This window comes from Loxodonta africana, chromosome 9 (assembly GCF_030014295.1).
Source record: "Loxodonta africana isolate mLoxAfr1 chromosome 9, mLoxAfr1.hap2, whole genome shotgun sequence".
NCBI classification, from domain to species: domain Eukaryota; kingdom Metazoa; phylum Chordata; class Mammalia; order Proboscidea; family Elephantidae; genus Loxodonta; species Loxodonta africana.
The window spans coordinates 77,004,663-77,023,117 of NC_087350.1; the positions used below are offsets into that span (position 1 = coordinate 77,004,663).

The 18,455-nt window shown below is 37.7% G+C and overlaps 1 long non-coding RNA gene across 1 annotated transcript in view; it reads left to right on the forward strand.

The window, feature by feature from the left end:
- The first annotated feature begins 2,063 nt into the window (after nt 1–2,063).
- Nucleotides 2,064–18,455, forward strand: part of LOC135232460 (uncharacterized) — a 77,266-nt gene continuing 60,874 nt past the window's right edge. The window contains exons 1-2 of the long non-coding RNA XR_010323057.1: nt 2,064–2,118; nt 6,017–6,206. This is a non-coding gene — a long non-coding RNA (uncharacterized LOC135232460). The remainder of the gene's footprint in view (nt 2,119–6,016; nt 6,207–18,455) is intronic.

The following is an 18,455-nucleotide window of genomic DNA, read 5'->3' on the forward strand; positions in this document are numbered from 1 at the left end:
TGCATTTGCCTAGTCTAGATATTTCCAGTAAGTGGGATGGTACAATATTTGTCCTTTAGTGTCTGACTTATTTAGCATAATGCTTCCAAGGTTCGTCCATGTTGTAGCATGTATCAGAACTTCATTTTTTTATGACGAATACTTCATTGTATGTATATACCACATTTTGCTATCCATTCTTCTGTTGGTTTGGGACATTCGGATTGTTTCCACCTTTTGGCTATTGTGAATAATGTTGCAATGATATACAGTAGTGCATTGGAATACAAGTATCTGTTTGAGTCTCTGCTTTCAGGTCTCTTGGGTATGTACTTAGGAGTGTAATTCCTGGGTCATATGGAATTTGATGTTTAACTTTTTGAGGAGCTACCAAACTATTTTCCACAGTGGTCGAACCATTTTACATTCCTACAAGCAAAGCACAAGGTTATAGTAGCCTTATAAAATGAGAAAATGAATTGCAAAGTGTTTTCCTATATATTTTTTGTTGTTGTTTTTATTGTGCTTTAAGTGAAAGTTTAAAATCTAGTCAGTCTCTCATACAAAAACTTATATACACCTTGCTATATACTCCTAATTGCTCACCCCCTAATGAGACAACACATTCCTTCCCTCCACTGTCTCTTTTCGTGTCCATTCGGCCAGCTTCTGACCCCCTCTGCCCTCTCATCTCCCCTCCAGACAGGAGATGCCAACAAAGTCTCCTGTGTCAACTTGACCCAAGAAGCTCATTCTTCACCAGTATCATTTTCTATCCCATTGTCCAGTCCAATCTCTGAAGAGTTGGTTTTGGGAATGGTTCCTGTCTTGGGCTAACAGAAGGTCTGGGGACCATGACCACCAGGGTCCTTCTATTCTCAGTCAGACCGTTAAGTCTGGTCTTTTTTATGTGAATTTGGGGTCTGCATCCCACTGCTCTCCTGCTGCCTCAGGGGTTCTCTGTTGTGTTCCCTGTCAGGGCAGCCATCGATTGTTGCTGGGCGCCATCTAGTTCTTCTGGTCTCAGGCTGATGTAGTCTCTGGTTTATGTGGCCCTTTCTGTCTCTTGGGCTCATAATTACCTTGTGTCTTTGGTGTTCTTCATTCTCCTTTGCCCCAGGTGGGTTGAGACCAGTTGATGCATCTTAGATGGCCACTTGCCTAGCATTTAAGAGCCCAGATGCCACTCTCCAAAGTGGGATGCTGTTCTCCTATATTTTAACTCTAGAAGAGTTTTCATAAATTTGGGATTATCTTTTTCTTGATTTTTTGGTGGAGCTTTCTAGTAAAGCCATCTGAACAGGAATTTTCTTTGTGGGGGGACTTTATACTTCTGATTCAAAATCTCTAGTGTTACAAGACTATTCTGGTTTTCTATATCCAGGACTCCAGTTAGATATATGCTAAACCTTTACACACATACATACCTTTTAACCTTTTATTTTTTTATTTGTCCCTCTGTGCTGCATTCTGGATAATTTCTGCATGTCTTCCAATTTACTGATTTTGTTTTCCACTGTGTCTAATCTTTTTTGAAACTCTTCTGTGGAGGTTTTGATTTCAAAGATGATAAGTTATTTTTTTCTCTTTTAAAAACATGATTTCTGTTTTTCAAGTATATTTGCCATTTGTTGAAACATTAGATGTTCTTAGTTCACGTTCTGTGTATGTTAATCCAATATTTACATATTTCTGGTACTCAGTGTAAGATAAAAATGTGGGACCCCTATTCAAAAATCAGGAAAAATGCTATTAAAGGTATATTATAAGGCTTTTTCCTTTCTTATGTGATCTCTCTATTGACTGTTCATGGGACTCAGCTTCACGCATCCTCACCTATTCTTTCTTCCTTCTCTTTGCCTAAGAGGAAGGGGTTCTTTCCTCCAACCAAAAGCTAATCTTTTCATTTTCACTGTAACCCAGTGGTTTTCGAACTTTAAGGTGTATCAGAATCATCTGTAAATAGGGCTTGATAAAACAAATTTGCTGGGCCCCACTCCCAGAGTTTCTGATTCAGTAGGTCTGGTATGGAGCCCAAGAATTTGCATTTCTAAAAGTTTGAGTCCCTGCTTTCAAATCTCTTTCAGGTCATGCTGATGCTGCTGATTCAGGGCCACACTTGAAGAACAACTGCTCAAGGTCAGGAGCCAAAACCCTTTTCCTCCCAAGGGCCAGATGGTAAATAGTTTAGGCTTTGTGGCCCGTATGGTCTCTACTGTAGCTACTCAACTCTGCCATTGTAGTATGAAAGTAGCCATGGATAATACATGCATGAATGGGCATAGCTATGTTCCAATAAAATTTTATTTACAAAAACAGGTGACTGGCTGACTCATGGGCTGTAGTTTATCAACCCCTGCCCTACACCTAGTTGGATTTCCCCAGACCACCCCCCGGTATGGGCATGGCATATCAGTTCAGCAGCTGACAGGAGAGGAAACTCATGAGCCTTCAGGCTCCCTGTGTTTTGGGGTGGGTTCCAGGCACCTGTGAAAGTCTACACTAGCCATGCAAAATCCCCATGCCCTGGAGTATCCCTTGGCCAGCTCCATCCCAGAGTGGGGGTGGGAGGATAGTTCTCTCTCTTCCTTCTTCCAACCCTCCTGAGTCTGGCTTGGGTTTGTTTCTGCTGACCTCCAGGGATGAGCCATGAAATACCAGTTGGGTTGTGTCAGTGATTCCGCATACAAGTTAAATGCTGTGAGGCTTGCATTTGAAATTGACATTACTGAAATGAGCCAGTTCCGAAAGACCACGTTTTGTATGATTCTCTTTATATTAAATGTCCAGAATAGGCAAATATATAGAAACAGAAAGTAGGTAACTGGTTGCCTAGGGTTGAGGGAGAGAGAAATTAGAAGTAAATGCTAATGGGTGCATAGGTTTTTTTGGGTGGGAGGTAATGAAAATATTCTAAAATTAGATTGTGGTGAAGATTGTACAATTCTGTGAATATACTAAAAACTACTGAATTGTATACTTTAAATAGGTGACTTTATTGTATGTAAGCTATATCTCAATAAAACCGTCATTACCTGGTCCCCAGAGCTCTATCTTTGTTTCTAGGGGCCAGATCCCCTGCAGGGGTTTAATTAAACTAGCCACTCAGGGAGTCCTGCCTACAGACCAATCAAAGCACAGGGACAAATTTGCCTTTTCTATGGCCCCTCTTTTCTAAGAATTCTTGTCAATATTTAGTGAACAATTCCTGCATTGTGAAAGTATGAAAGCCAGGGCAGAGAGAGAAAAAGAGAATGGTGAGGGAGAGAGAAAGAGAGAGAAACAATGGTCCTGGGTTAGAGTATAATTTCTATCCCCCTCAATGATTGTCTCTGACACCGTATGAATTAGTAATTTAAAGTCAGTTGTATTCTTAGCAAACCAGTTCACACAGTTATACTCTTTTCTACATCTTTCTGCTATACAGTTAGAATTGTATTTCTTGATGAAAGAGCAAGTAAATTCTTACATATGAAGTACTTTATCTCCAGACTTGTTTTCCTCTTGCTCTGCTCACCGTGAAAGAAGACCAGAGAAAGAGATAAGAGGGTATTCAGTGATGAAATAAATGAAACTGGTACACCTGATGTGTCATATTGTGACCTATGGGCTCTAAAGCGCTCACATGAACTCATTCCTGTGGTGGGAAGGGGTGGGAGCCAAAGAGGACTAAGTAAAGAGGTGGTGGTCTAGGACAGGGAAAGGAGAAAATTGCTAGGGTCGTGATAATTTCTGTCTCATCACCATTTACATCACAATAGAAAAACTGGCAAAGTATAAAACCATCATAAAAAGATAACTAAAAATGTGTGATAGACATGTATATAAAGATTTAACTCACTGGTAAACAAAGAACCTAGTTAAACAGGTTTACCTATGAGTTTGGCAAAAGTTAAGGTTATCATACCCAGTGTTGGTGATGCTGTGGGAAACAGGTAGGCTCATATGCTGCTGGTGGGAGAGTGAAATGTACTTCTAGAGAGTTTGGCAAGTTAACGCAAGTCTTAAATATGTGCATATCAGCAATTCCACGTCTAAGAATTTAGCCTGAGAAAATAATCAGACAAGCTGTATGTACAAGGATGTTCACCTCAGTACCCTTTATAGGAGAAAAATAGCAACAATGTCCAATATCAGGGAACTGGGTAAATAAAAGGATGATGTAGCTCTATATTGAATTGAAAGATATTTACAATATATTTTTTGGGTGAATTGGTCATAAAAATGAAAGAATAGTGTGATTTTTTTTGAAGGATATGCATTAAAATGTTAGCATTAGTTATTATTATTTTTGACTGGTAGAATTATGGGTGGTCCTTTATACTTTTCCATGCCTCTGTTTCTAATTTTCTCTTGGTAAACACATATTACTTGGATATTAAAGCAATATTAAAAGTAAAAATATTTTCCAATTTGATAGGCAAATCAGCCTCTTGATTTAATTTGTTTTTTGATTCCTAATGAGTTTAAATAATTTTTCATGTTTATTAATTACTTGTAATTAATAAAATGTAAATAGGACTAAATTAAAAGTCCTGTCTTTTCAGAAGGGATGTTACAGTTGAAAGGAAACTCAGCACCTTCCAGTCTGAAGCTCCCATTTTATAGATAAAGGCCAATAAGTCCAGGGAGGTTATAACAATTTGATCAGATTTGAGACAGCTATGGCCTATGTCTCTGACTCCCAGACCATTGAGCTTTCTGTTATAGTTTGCTGTCTGTCTCAGATCGGACTCCTGGTACCTCATATATGCTTCCCAGCAATATTAAGTGTTCTATTGTATCAACTGAGAATAATTGGTAATCATCAATCAGCTGTGATTCATGAAAACCAATGATTAATTTTGGAGGTGATTTTTTAAGATGGATGTTGATTTACACAAATTTTGTGTGTGGGGAGCTTAAGAGGGGTGTTCATTGTATACCTAAGTCTGTGCAACAGAGGGAAGAATTTCAGGTTTGGTCATAGGACCTGAGTGTGACTACAGCAGCACCATCCCTAGCTGTGTGTTCCTGGGCAAGTTACCTAGCACCTTTTGAACTTCTTACATAAATGATCAAGAATATCTACTTTGCAAGATTGTAAAGAAGATTAAATGAGGTTGTAAAGAGAACTAATGTATGTAAAAGTCCAGTAAAGTGCTATATTGAATTTTATACCTCCTATTTACTCTCATTTTCTTATTTCCATTTTTTCCAAAAAAGAATTTTAGAAGGCAGATATATATGGTATGTTTATGGTTGTTGTCATGGTTTCTACTATTATGTCAACTCTGTGGGAATGTTGGGAATCAAGGTGGCTTCAGGAAGGAAGCATAAATATTTACATACAACCTGTTCCAGGGAACTGGAGGGTGGTAAAACCAAAACCAAACCCACTGCCATCAGCGAGTTGACTCTGACTCATAGCGACCCTCTAAGACAGAGTAGTACTGCCCCATAGGGTTTCCAAGGAGCAGCTGGTAGATTTAAACTGCCTACCTTTTTCTTAGCAGCCAAACGCTTAGCTACTGCACCACCGGGGGTGGGGGTGGGGTGGGTGGGTAGGGAAATCTTCTTGGGTAGGAGAGTCATCTTAGGGCTAGGAGTAAGTCTGTTAGTCAGGATGGGGTAGAATAATCATCTGGCTGAGCAATGTGATTTACTAGAGGCCAAACACCTCTTGGTCTAGAGGAAAATGTCCCTTTTACTAGAGAGTCTTCTAGGGGATTGTGATGATTAAGGTTGTATGTCAACTTGGCTAGGCCAAGATTCTCAGTGGTTTGGCAGTTATATAATGGCATAATTTGGAGTTATGTAATGATGTAGTTATCCTCCATTTTGTGATATAATGTAATCACTTCAATGATGAGGCCTGATATAATGTAATCATCTCCATGATGAGGTCTGCTATGAGCAGCCAATCAGTTGTAACGGGTGTTACCTCAGGAGTGTGGCCTGCATCCAATATATATGGATGTTCTGGAAAAGCTCGCTGGGTTTTTGTTTGCTCTGGATCCTATATCCAGCTTGTCATCATCTGACCTCTGATTCTTAGGACTTGAGCCAGCGGCTTGCCGTATTGCCAGCCAATCTTGGATTCATCAGCTTCCACAGCCCGTGAGCCAGCAGCCTGCCATCTGACCTGTTGCTCTTGGGTTCATCAGCCCCTGCAGCTAAGTGAGTCAGGAGAGGCCTCCAGCATGACACCTGACCCATGAACTTGACTTGCCAGCCTCTTCAACCAGGTGAGCCATTTCCTTGAGATAAATCTCTCTCTCTTTCTTTCTATACATATATATATAAAACCAGCATATATATATATATATGTATATACATGTATATATATGGGTTATGTATGTGTGTGTGTATATATATATATAAAATCACTGGTTTTGCTTCTCTAGAGAACCCAGCCTAAGACAGAGATATTTAATAGTGGTCTTCAAATACATTAAGGGTCGTCTCCCTGACTAGATTATATTTTCCTTACTGTCAAGTTTATAGGTGCACAATGTAGAATGGAACCTGGGAATATGGGCTTTGAGTGAATGTTGGTTTAACTAAATGAGCAGCACTGTCATGTGGAAGAAACATTAAGGTCTCTTCTTAGAGATCAGAAGTTCCAAAGAAGCAGATTTCAGGTTATCAAGGAGAGCTGCCCCAAGTAGTATTGGCTCCCTCTGAGGTATGTCCATCCCTGAGATGGGTCCACAAGAACTTGGCTGTCCACCTAACTACTCAATATTATGTAGAGTTTCTGGCACTGAATGACAGGTTGAACTAAATGGAATCTTGACTACTAGGATTCTATCATTCAAACTAAGGGAGAGAAGAGTGAAACTCAGAACTTAATATCATTCTTTTGCTCTGGGTGGTGCTAACAGTTAACACACTTGGCTGCTAACCAAAAGGTTGGAAGTTCTAGTTTGACCAGAGACACCTTGGAAGAAAGGCCTGGCACTTCTGAAAAATCAGCCATTGAAAACCCTATGGAACATTGTTCTACTCTGACACACATGGAGTCACCATGAGTTGGAATCAAATTGATGGCAACTGGTTTTTACTGATTTTTCCACTGAATCACACTCCTTCTCTTAGAATTTCCATGAGAGAAGCCATGATGAGATTGATGTAGTTGAAAGAGCACTACAATGAGTAGCAGGAGGTTTTGAGTTATAATTCCACTTCTCAACTAATTTGCCATGTGAGTCTAGCAAGCCTTTTAATCTCACAGGGCCTAAGTGTCCTCAAGTGTGGGGGCTAGACTAGATAATCCCTAAATTCTCTTTCAGCTCTAAAATAATTTTATCCCAGGATTAGCAGGGCACCTCCTATTGAAAGATAGGACAGACTAGCTCAAACAAGACATTTCCCTGTTATGTATTGCCAGAGTACTGAGGTTCTGCTTTTAAAAATATTTTTCCCACCTTCTGATCCCATCCCTGTCTTAGCTGCTCAGCTCCCATCCTCTTTCTAGAGCCATGCCTCTATCTTGCTTTTTGGTACCTCTTACTGGGAAAGTAGGTTTAATCAGGCTGCAGTTTTACCCTTTCTTTAGCATGCCTATGGCAAGCTCTTTCTTGCTAAATTCTGCTCATTCAGCTGGTGAAGGATTTGGAGCTGTCCAAGTCTTGGAGGGTTGGGGATATCAGCATTGAACCTCAGAAAGTGGTTGAAGCTCCTTTACTTAGGGCATTAAACACCGACAGCTCAGATTTCTCAAAGAGGAACATTTTATTCTTAGTGGAAGCAGTTTCAGGTCCCAGAATGAGCCATCTACCCATTTCTCTACTTAGGTTCTTTAATTAGAGAGCTTTACCTAAATTATTTTTTTAAAAATGCTGGCAAGATTCGACCCTAAATGAATTCTCGTCTGGCAACATTTTTCCCCAGCTTCCACTCAAATAGCCATCAAACACTGAGTGTGGTCTCTAATTACCTCTAGACTTTTGTTTGAACTGTTCCAAGTTTTAAAAATTTCATTTGACTCTGGTGCTTAATATTCAATTAATTTACAGTTGCCTGTATTCCACACTATATTTGACCACATATCTCATATTAATTCTGAAGAGCCTTAAAAATTGCAGTGTCATGTTAAGAACTCCTGTTAGTCCAAGGCATGTCAATACATGTTGCCAACTTCCAACTGATTCTCATCCAGAAGATTAGCAAGGCTGCCACATGGTGTTCTTTTTTACAAAATGCTATTGCCCGCATTATAGCTAGGACTCAATGTGGTGACATTAATCCCAAATCTGCAGAATGGTACTCTTAATTCTGCTTGAGTGGAGAGTAACTTGAGCTCTCTGCATAAGCCTTTTATTTTGGGAATACCATTCTTTTTTGGGGTGGGGGGCAGATACTATTCTTTGTTATGTCTAAAAGGAATCTTAGTCAGTTACTAAGAATTTTATTTTCTGCATGGAAAAATAATGTTTTCCCTATTTTTTATATTAAGATACCCAATTTCATATCATTAGTGAATGATCTTTAGCATTGATTTAGTTGCTGATTATCCTCCCCAGACATATTTTAATTATTAATTAGGAATCTATAGGAGTTCCAGACAAATGAAGTCTGTCAATCAGCCCCTGGTGAAGTCTTTCCTACTAAAATGCCTATAAAGACAAAGAAAAAAGGTAAAAATGTAAATATAAGAAAACGATAGACAGCATAATTTCAAAATTGGGGAAGAATCTCTACTAACTATAAAGCAAGATTAAGACATGTTTATCTGGGCTTTTTTCTATGGCACACCAGGCAGACTTTACTTCATGACACAGAAATCATTTGTGGTGAGGAGGGGAGGCACTGTTTCCTCATCACTGTCTGCCCATCATCCGACTCAGAGACTCAGGGTCAGCTCCAATGAGAAAACTGGGCAGGTAGGCTTTTACCCTATTTGTGTAATTTGTGAGACTGAGAGTATTGATGTATCATTCTATATTTAGAGAAATTACAATTCTCAGAAAACAACTTGGATGGTAGGTCAGTCTTAGTCAAGAGGGGTGGACTTGTGAAGGTATATTGCATTTTCAGAGGTAAAATTTCTGCAGGCAAAGCTCTTTAGGGTGGGTCAGAAACCAAAAACAAACAGCAACAACAAACAAACAAAAAACCCCACAAAACAGCCATGGTAACAGTGCATGCTGGGAATTACTAATTTTTATGTACATTGCAGATTCATAGCATCAGGAAATCAGGTAGTGTTGGTACAGCAAGATGGCGTCTCAATAGGAGAGTGAATTAGATGAAATAACGCTGGAAACTGGACCTTGGACTAGGGGCTGTACACACTGATTGGATAATACGGAGTCAAGGGTACTTCAACTGTCCTGTCTTTGGACAAACACCAAATCTGAATACATTTCAAATTGTTTAAAGATAAATAAGGAGGGGGAGAAAAGCACAAAGGTATGTTAAAAAAAAAAAAAAAAGGCTTCACTGCAAGGTAAGAAGATTATCTAGAAGACTCAGAGGAAGAGCCCATCTCTGAAATAATCTACTAGAGGATCCAAACACATTCAGAAACTAAACATAAAGTATGACCTGTTGCCGTCGAGTCGATTCTGACTCATAGAGATCCTTCAGGCAAGAGTAGACCTGCCCCATAGGGTTTCCAAGGAGCAGCTGGTGGATTCAAACTACCAACCTTTTGGTTAGTAGCCACGCTCTTAACCACTATGCCACCAGGGTTTCAGAAATAAAGTATAATATTCAATAAAGATGATATTCACATAATATAAATAGGAATATAAAAATGTAATATAAAACATTAAATAGATATGATGTTCCTATAATGTAAACTAAATATGAATATAAAAGATATGAATGTTAAAGAGTAGAGAGTTAAATGTATGGCATATTGATATTCCTAAAAAGATACTTAAACAAATGGAAGAAAAGCAATAATCAAAGATATAACAGGAAAAATTTACGAGCAGAAATAAGACACATATTGAAAGAATAATTGTGTTCCAGACAAATCAATGAACAAAGGCATACACTGATGTACAGTAGCAAAAATTTTAATTTGTAAGGATAAGAAAAAACTTCCATATGCATCTAAGCAGAAGAAACAAGCAACCTCCAAAAAAAAAAAAAAAATCTGGCCATTCTCTGGCTTTTACTCTGAAAGCTTAAATTTAGAAGAAAATGGAGCACTTACACAGAACTTTAGGAGCCAAAATTCGTGACTTAGTGCTTTTATACCTAGCCTAGTCATCTTTAACTTGTGAAGCAACAAAAAGACATCTCAAATACGTAAGAACTCAGAAATATGTACCCTCCTTGAAAACAATTACTTGAAAGAAAAGCCTAAGAATGGAGAAGTTATGGTAGAAAAGGATTGTCTTTGGGTCTGAAACCAAATAGAGATATGACCAAATCAGTGTTTACCAACCTTCTTTTAGTCTTAAAATCCTTCATTTAGAGGAAATATTAATGTGAAAACCCAAAATATAAAATGGCTACAATTGTCATTCTCCAGTTAAAGAGATAGGAAATACTAAGAGGTTCCATAGAACAAAGTTTGAAAATCACTGGTCAAAAATAATTATTGTAGTCCTGTTTGTAGAATTAGGTTCAGATGTCAAAAGTTATCAAAATAAAAGATTTATAAGAGATGGATTAATTTGGTGATAATTTGGATCTAGAACTCCAGATAACAATAAAGGAATTTATAGGCTGATAGGTTTAGTTTAGTAGGAAGGTATTGTGAGGGGAACACAAGAGTTGAGAAAGACAAAAGATATTGTTTTAAACTTGACACTGACAGGTAATAAAAACTAAAGGCAATTATTAGAATTAAAAAGCAAACAAACAGAAACACTCCCCTGTCTTGGTTATCCAGTGCTGCTGTAACAAAAATACAAGTGGATGGTTTTAACAAACAAAAGCTTATTCTCTCACAGCCTAGTATATACGCTAAAGTTCAAATTCAGGGCGTCAGCTCCAGGGGAAGGCTTTCTCTGTTGGCTCTGGAGGAAGATCCTTGTCATCAATCTTCCCCTGGCCTAGGAGCTTCTCCACAGAGGAACTCCAGTTCCAAAGGACACACTTTCTCCCAGCGCTGCTTTCTTGGTGGTATGAGGTCCCCAACTCTCTGCTGGCTTCCCTTTCCTTTTATCTCTTGTAAGATAAATGGTGGTGCAGGCTATACCTCGGGGGAACTCCCTTTATGTTGGATCAGGGATGTGACCTGAGTAAGAGTGTTATATCCCACCCTAATCCTCTTTAACATAATCTAATCTTGCCTCATTAACTACAGGCAGAGACTAGAATTTACAACACATAGGAAAATTACATCAATTTTTTTGTTTAGTGGTGGGTAGGAAAATTACATCAATCACAAAATGGAAGACAACCACACAATACTGGGAATCATGGCCTAACCAAGTTGACACATACTTTTTGGGGACACAATTCAATCCATGACACCACTCCACCAAAAAACAAACAAAAACCCACCACACAGTCCATCTTTTAAAAATAAGCTAGAAACCAAAGGGAACAGTAAGGAAACATGAAAACATAAAACAAGATTTAAAAATGTCGGTTATAGGTGTAAATATTTCTACATATTAAAAGGTATGAATTCTTAGATTGCTTTTAAAAACTATGAAATTTAACTAAATTCTGTAGGAAATCTACCCAACACAATATGATACAAGGAGTTTAAAAGCAGAATAATTTTGTTTTAACAAAGGTGCAATTTCAAATGAAAATATATTTAAGCAGACCAAATAATATTCCCTTGAGTGCAAAATTTGTTAGCAAATATACAGAAAAATTATTGTTGACAGATTATATTGAAAAATATAATATTTTTTCTATTTCTGTTCCTTTATCTCTTTTTTTCTATCGATATTTTTATGTCTATTTAGGTACTGCAAACTTGGTTTTTTTAGCATTAATAGAAACTTTACAGAATTCATTATTCATTAGCCCTGAAAGAAAATCTTTTTAATTTTATTTTTTATTGTGCTTTAAGTGAAAGTTTACAAATCAAGTCAGTCTCTAATACAAAAACTTACATACACCTTGCTATATACTCCTAGTTGCTCTCCCCCTAAGGAGACAGCACACTCCTTCTCTCCACTCTATATTCCTGCTATATTCAGCCAGGTTCTGTCCCCCTCTGCCTTCTCATCTCCCCTCCAGAGAGGAGCTGCCCACATAGTCTCATATTTCTACTTAAGCCGAGAAGCTCACTCTTCACCAGTATCATTTTCTATCTTATAGTCCAATCCAATCCCTGTCTGAAGAGTTGGCTTTGGGAATGGTTCCAGTCTTAGGCTAACAGAAGGTCCGGGGACCATGATCACTGGGGTCCTTCCATTCTCAGTCAGACCGTTAAGTCTGGTCTTTTTTATGTGAATTTGGGGTCCGCATCCCACTGTTCTCTTGTTCCCTCCAGGATTCCCTGTTTTGTTCCCTGTCAGGGCAGTCATCAGTTGTAGCCAGGTACCATCCAGTTCTTCTGGTCTCAGGCTGATGTAGTCTCTGATTTATGTGACCTTTTCTGTCTCTTGGACTCAAAATTACCTTGTGTCTTTGGTATTCTTCATTCTCCTTTGCTCTAGGTGGGTTGAGACCAATTGATGCATCTTAGATGGCCGCTTGCTAACGTTTAAGACCCCAGATGCCACTCATCAAAGTAGGACGTAGAATGCTTTCTTAATAGATTTTATTATGCCAATTGACCTAGATGTCCCTTGAAGCCATGGTCTTCAGACCCCCACCCCTTCTACTCTAGCCTTCGAAGCATTCTGTTGTATTCAGGGAACTTCTTTGCTTTTGGTTTAATCTGGTTGTGCTGACCTCTCCTGTATTGTGTGCTGTCTTTCCCTAGCCCTGAAAGAGAATCTTAATAAATTTCAGTGGTGTTGTTAGGTGCTGTCAAGTTGGTTCCAACTCATAGCGACCCTTTGTATAACAGAAGGAAACAATGCCTGGTCTTGCACCATCCTCACAATCGTTGTTATGCTTGAGCCCATTGTTGCAGCCACTGTGTCAATCCACGTCATTGAGGGTCTTCCTCTTTTTCACAACCCTCTTCTTTACCAAGCATAACATCTTTCTCCAGGAACTGGTCCCTTCTGATAATATGTCCAAATTATGTGAGATGAAGTCTTGCCATCCTCCCTTCTAGGGAGCGCTCTGGCTGTACTTCTCCCAGGACAGATTTGTTCATTCTTCTGGTAGTCATGGTACATTCAATATTCTTTGCCAACATTGTAATTCAAATGCATCAATTCTTCTTCAGTCTTTCTTATTCATTGCCCAGCTTTTGCATGCATATGAGGTAATTGAAAATATCATGGCTTGGGTCAGGCGTTCCTCAGTCCTCAAAGTGACATCTTTGCTTTTTAACACTTTAAAGAGGTCTTTCACAACAGATTTGCCCAATGCAATATGTCTGTTTGATTTCTTGAGTTGTATAATTTGATTTCTTGAGTTGTATAATTTCAGTAGTAGACATTATACAACTTACATTCTTGGCCACAATAGATAAAAGTAGAAATTAACAATTACATTTAAATAGCAAAAATATACCCATTTGTGAATTCAAAGCAAAATAAAACAAAAAACACAAACATTCTCTTAAATAATTCCTGTGGCAGACAGGAAATCAAGAGAGTAACTCAGACACAGATTGGTTAGGACACTCTTTCTGAAATTTCAAACTTTCTGAAAATGTTAATCTCCAGTTATAAAGATTTAGCCAAGTTTTACATTTTAAAATTGTTTTTGTTGAGGTACTATATATGCAACAACATATACAGGTATTAAGTATGGTTTGATGTATTTTGTCAATGTATATACTTGTGGTATATGTTTAACCTATTAAGAAATGACAAAGAGTTTTCCAAAGTAGTTGTTATGCACAAGCAGTGAATGAAAATTGCAGCTACTCTATATTTGTACCAACTTTTTCGAGTTCCTTTTTAAAAATTTAATTCTGGTATGTGTGACAAAGTGTCTCATTGTGATTTTAATTTGCATTTTCCCTGATTACCAATGACGTTGAGTGCCTTTCCATGTGCTTGTACAGTGTTCATATAGCTTTAAGTTCAAATTTTTATTATTGATTTGTAGAAGTTCTTTATATATTCTGGATATAAATCCTTTTTTAGATATATGTACTGTGAATATTTCCCCCTACTTTTTTCTATGGGTTCCGTTTTCACTTCATGGTTTCTTTTGATAAACAGAAAATTTTATTTTGATAAAGTCCAGTATATATTTATCAATTTGATCATATATTTTTTTCAATATTAAATAAAAATCAAAATTTGAGTTTAAGCCTTCTTCACACTCAAAGTCCGAAAACCCTTCTGCATCTCTTTTTGTATCATCAGTTTGGTATAACATCATGGCAACACACTGCTTTTCACACTTGTTCTTCTAATCATAATATTCACCTTTAGAATCATTAGTTTAATTTTAAAGCATATTGAAAGTGGTTCACTTGCTTATTCTACTTGCTTAATTTTTTTCCTTGATTGAAGTACATGTAGCTAGATGACAATTAGCACCTTTAGATAATAGTCAGCCAGAATTGGTCACACTCCCATCCTTTGATTTGAAAGTTTCTATTTTCTGTTTGCAAAATTTGTCAATTTCTACTATAGTTAACTGTATTGCCTTGTGCAAGACAGAAAGTTACCTGCATACATAATTTTCATTTCAGTGCTATCACATAGTATGATTATTTGGATCACATTTTAAGTGAAACTTCAGGAATTATTTTAAGCTCAAATATAACCCTATGTTATGCTATCAATGTAAATAACTCACCTGACATGACAACTGGATAAATGTACCTTCCATGCCTGTGGCAATGATAATTATGCTTCAAATTATTCTTCTGTTTGGTCACTGCCAGATTTCATTGACATCTATTGAAAGATGCATTCCAACTTCAGCAAAGTTTAAATCTGAAAATAATACTAAGAATTATAGCATGGGAAAATTATACAATTAGTGAATTAACGAGCTTTTTCTTTTTTAAGAAATGATATATAAAGGTATGCATGTTTGGAAAGTGTGTTAAAAGAAAAGAAAAATATAGATTTAGAGATTTTAAAAACAATTACTAGAGCATACCATGTCAGTGTTTTAAAAACCTGGATAAAAAGAACGATTTTCTAGGAAAAGATGTATTACCAAATTACCTCAAATACAGTAAGAAAACTTGAACATACAGTAACCACTAAATAAGTTTAAAAAATTGTCAAAGACCAAACCAAACTTAGAAGAAATATTAAAAGGAGTCCTTTGGTTAGAGAACCAACATCGGGCAATAACCTGAGTCTAGGACACAGGACAGCATCAGCCAGACACCAGCCTAGATAAAGAACTCTCAATAATAAAACAAAAGACTTAAAATAGGGAAACAGAGATGTCAATATGTAAATGATGACAAAGTCAAAACAATAAAAGGAGGGAATAAGCAGTGTAGGAGCAGAACTTTCAAATGGAGAGGAAGTCAAAGTGGTATTGAGTAATAAACGACTGGTCCAAACTTAGGAAGATAAGGGTAAATTTCAAGGTAACCACAAGGAAAGTTAACCAACCTACTCATCAAGATAAAAAAGAAGAAAAACATAAAGACTAAGTAAACACAAAATCTATAGTAACAAAAGCAAAAAAAAGCCACAAACAAAAGAAACTGAGCACAAGAAAGAGGAACAAAGAAAACATCAGCACCACACAAAAAAGCACAGTATGAAAGCAATAAACTCGTACCTATTGATAACCACACTGAATGTAAATGGCTTAAATGCACCTATAAAAAGACAGAGAGTGGCAGAATGGATTAAAAAAAAAAAAAAAAGACCCGTCAATATGCTATCTACAAGAGACACACCTTAGCACAAAGACATAAATATATTAAAAATCAAAGGATGGAAAAAATATATCAATCAAACAGTAACAAAAAAAGAGCAGAAGTGGCAATATTAATTTCAGATTAAATAGACTAAGGCAAAATTAACCATAAAAAACAAGGAATGGTACCATGTAATGATTAAAGGGACAATCCACCAAGAAAACTTAACCCTAATAAATATGTACGTGCCCAATAACAAGGTTCCAAAGTACATAAAACAAACTCTAATCACACTGAATAGAGAAATTGATAGTTCCACAATAATAGTAGGAGACTTCAACACACTACTCTTGGTAAAGAACAGAACATCTAGAAAGAAATTCAACAAAGATACAAAAGATCTAAAGGCCACAGTCAACCAACTTGACCTCCAACAGCAGCAAAGTATACATTCTTTTCTAACACATATGGAACATTCTCCAGAGTGGACTATGTTTTAGCCCACAAAAGCAACTCTGAATAAAATTCAAAACATTGAAATAATACAAAACATTCTCTTTGATCACAATGCCATAAAAGTAGGATCAGTAACAGGAAGAAAAAAGGGGGAAAAAAATCATATACATGGAGGCTGAATAACACCTTGCTTAAAAACAACTGGGTAATAGAAAAAATCAAAGAGGGAATTAAAAGATTCCTAGAATCAAGTGATAATGAAAACACATCATACCAAAACCTTTGGGACACAGCAAAGGCAATGCTCAGAGGTCAATTTATAGCCATAAACACACACATCAAAAAGGTACAGGCCAAAATCAAAACATTGGCCCTAAAACTGGAACAAATAGAAAGAGAACAGCAAAAGAAGCAAGCACAAAGTCACCAGAAGAAAGGAAATAAACATTAGAGCAAAAATAAATGAAATAAAGAACAGAAAAACAACAGAAAGAATCAACAAGACCAAAAATTGGTTCTTTGAAAAGATCAACAAAATCGATAAACCATTGGCCAAAGTGACAAAAGAAAAACAGGAGAGGAAGCAAATAACCCCAATAAGAAATGAGGTGGGGGGCATTACAACAGATCCAACTGAAATAAAAAGGATCATAACAGAATACTACGTGTAAAAATGGCGTGGCTGAGGTGTCTGACTTCTTTTAATTAACAAGGGGGAAGGAGAATCAAGATCAACAGCCCAAGACTGATTCCGATGAGGCAGAAGTCAGACTTTCCTCCTCTATCCTCTGTCTTTACCAATTTCGACACCAGCTGTCCCTCCCACGGCATTCTCTACTTCTCTTCTGGGTTCAATAATTCATTGCAATGGCCACACAGCACTCACAGACGATACTCACGATTATGGGGTTCCTTAGGGAAGTAACAGGTTACAGTTCAGATTAGGAATGCCTAGGATACAGTTCTTCCATCAAGACAGCCTCTTCCCAGCCATGCCCCCAGGCATGCCTCTCTCTGGCCCTTGGATTCTGCCCTGCCGATGATAAGTGCCCTGAGGCACCCAACTCACCAGTAAGCCTCTGCCTGAAGGTGCTCAGCTTTACCTCTGTGGATCAGCACACCTAGCTCCACCAAGTGCCCCAAGGCACCCTTCTCTGCCAGTAAGCCTCAGCTCCAAGCGCTCAGCTTTCTAGCTCTGTGGGCCAGGAAGCCCACTGTGCTGTCTCCTGTTGTCTCTCCTGCTGCTGCTTCTCTGCCACTGCTTATTGCTGTCTTCACTGTTACAGCTCTCTCTCTCTTGGTCTCCTGGTTCCAGGAACCTCTCAGTGCAGTGGTCCCAGGTTCAAAGGATGCACTCCATTCTTGGCTTTTCTTCCTTGGTGGCAATGAGATCCTCCTTCTGCTCTGGAATTGCCTGCTTTTAAGCCCAGCGGGATGGCCAAAGTGACCAATACTCTTGATGAACTACAATTACCGTATCTGCACAGTCCCACCCAATCACTTGGGTGGGAATTACAAGACCACACAAAAGCTATCTATTGCACTGCACTATGAAAAATTGACTCCAACAAATTTGAGAACCTAGATAAAATGAACAATTTTCTAGAAACACGCTACCTACCTAAACTAACACAGACTCAGATAAAAAGTCTGAACAGACCCATAGCAAGAGAAGAAATCAAAGAGGTAATTAAAAACAAAAACAAAAAGAAACTTCCAACACAAAATCCTGGCCAGGCAGCTTCACTGGAGAATTCTACAAAACGGAAAAGCTCACACCAGTACTACTCAAGCTATTTCAGAACAGGAAAGGAAGGAATACCCCTGCATTCATTCTATGAAGCCAGCTTAACCCTGATACCATAGCCAAAGACACCACAAAAAAAAAAGAAAAGAAAATTATAGACCAATATCTCTCGTGAATATCGATGTAAAAATTCTCAACAAAATTCTAGCCAATAGAATTCAGCACAATATCAAAAAGATAATATACCATGACCAAGTGGGATTCATACCAGGTATGCAAAGATGGTTCAACATTAGAAAATTAATCAACATAATATGCCACATAAATAGAACAAAAGAAAAGGACCACATGATCATCTCAATTGATGCAGAAAAGGCCTTGTATAAAGTCCAACACCCATAACTGATAAAAACTCTCAATAAAATAGGAATAGAAGGGAAATTCTTCAACATAATA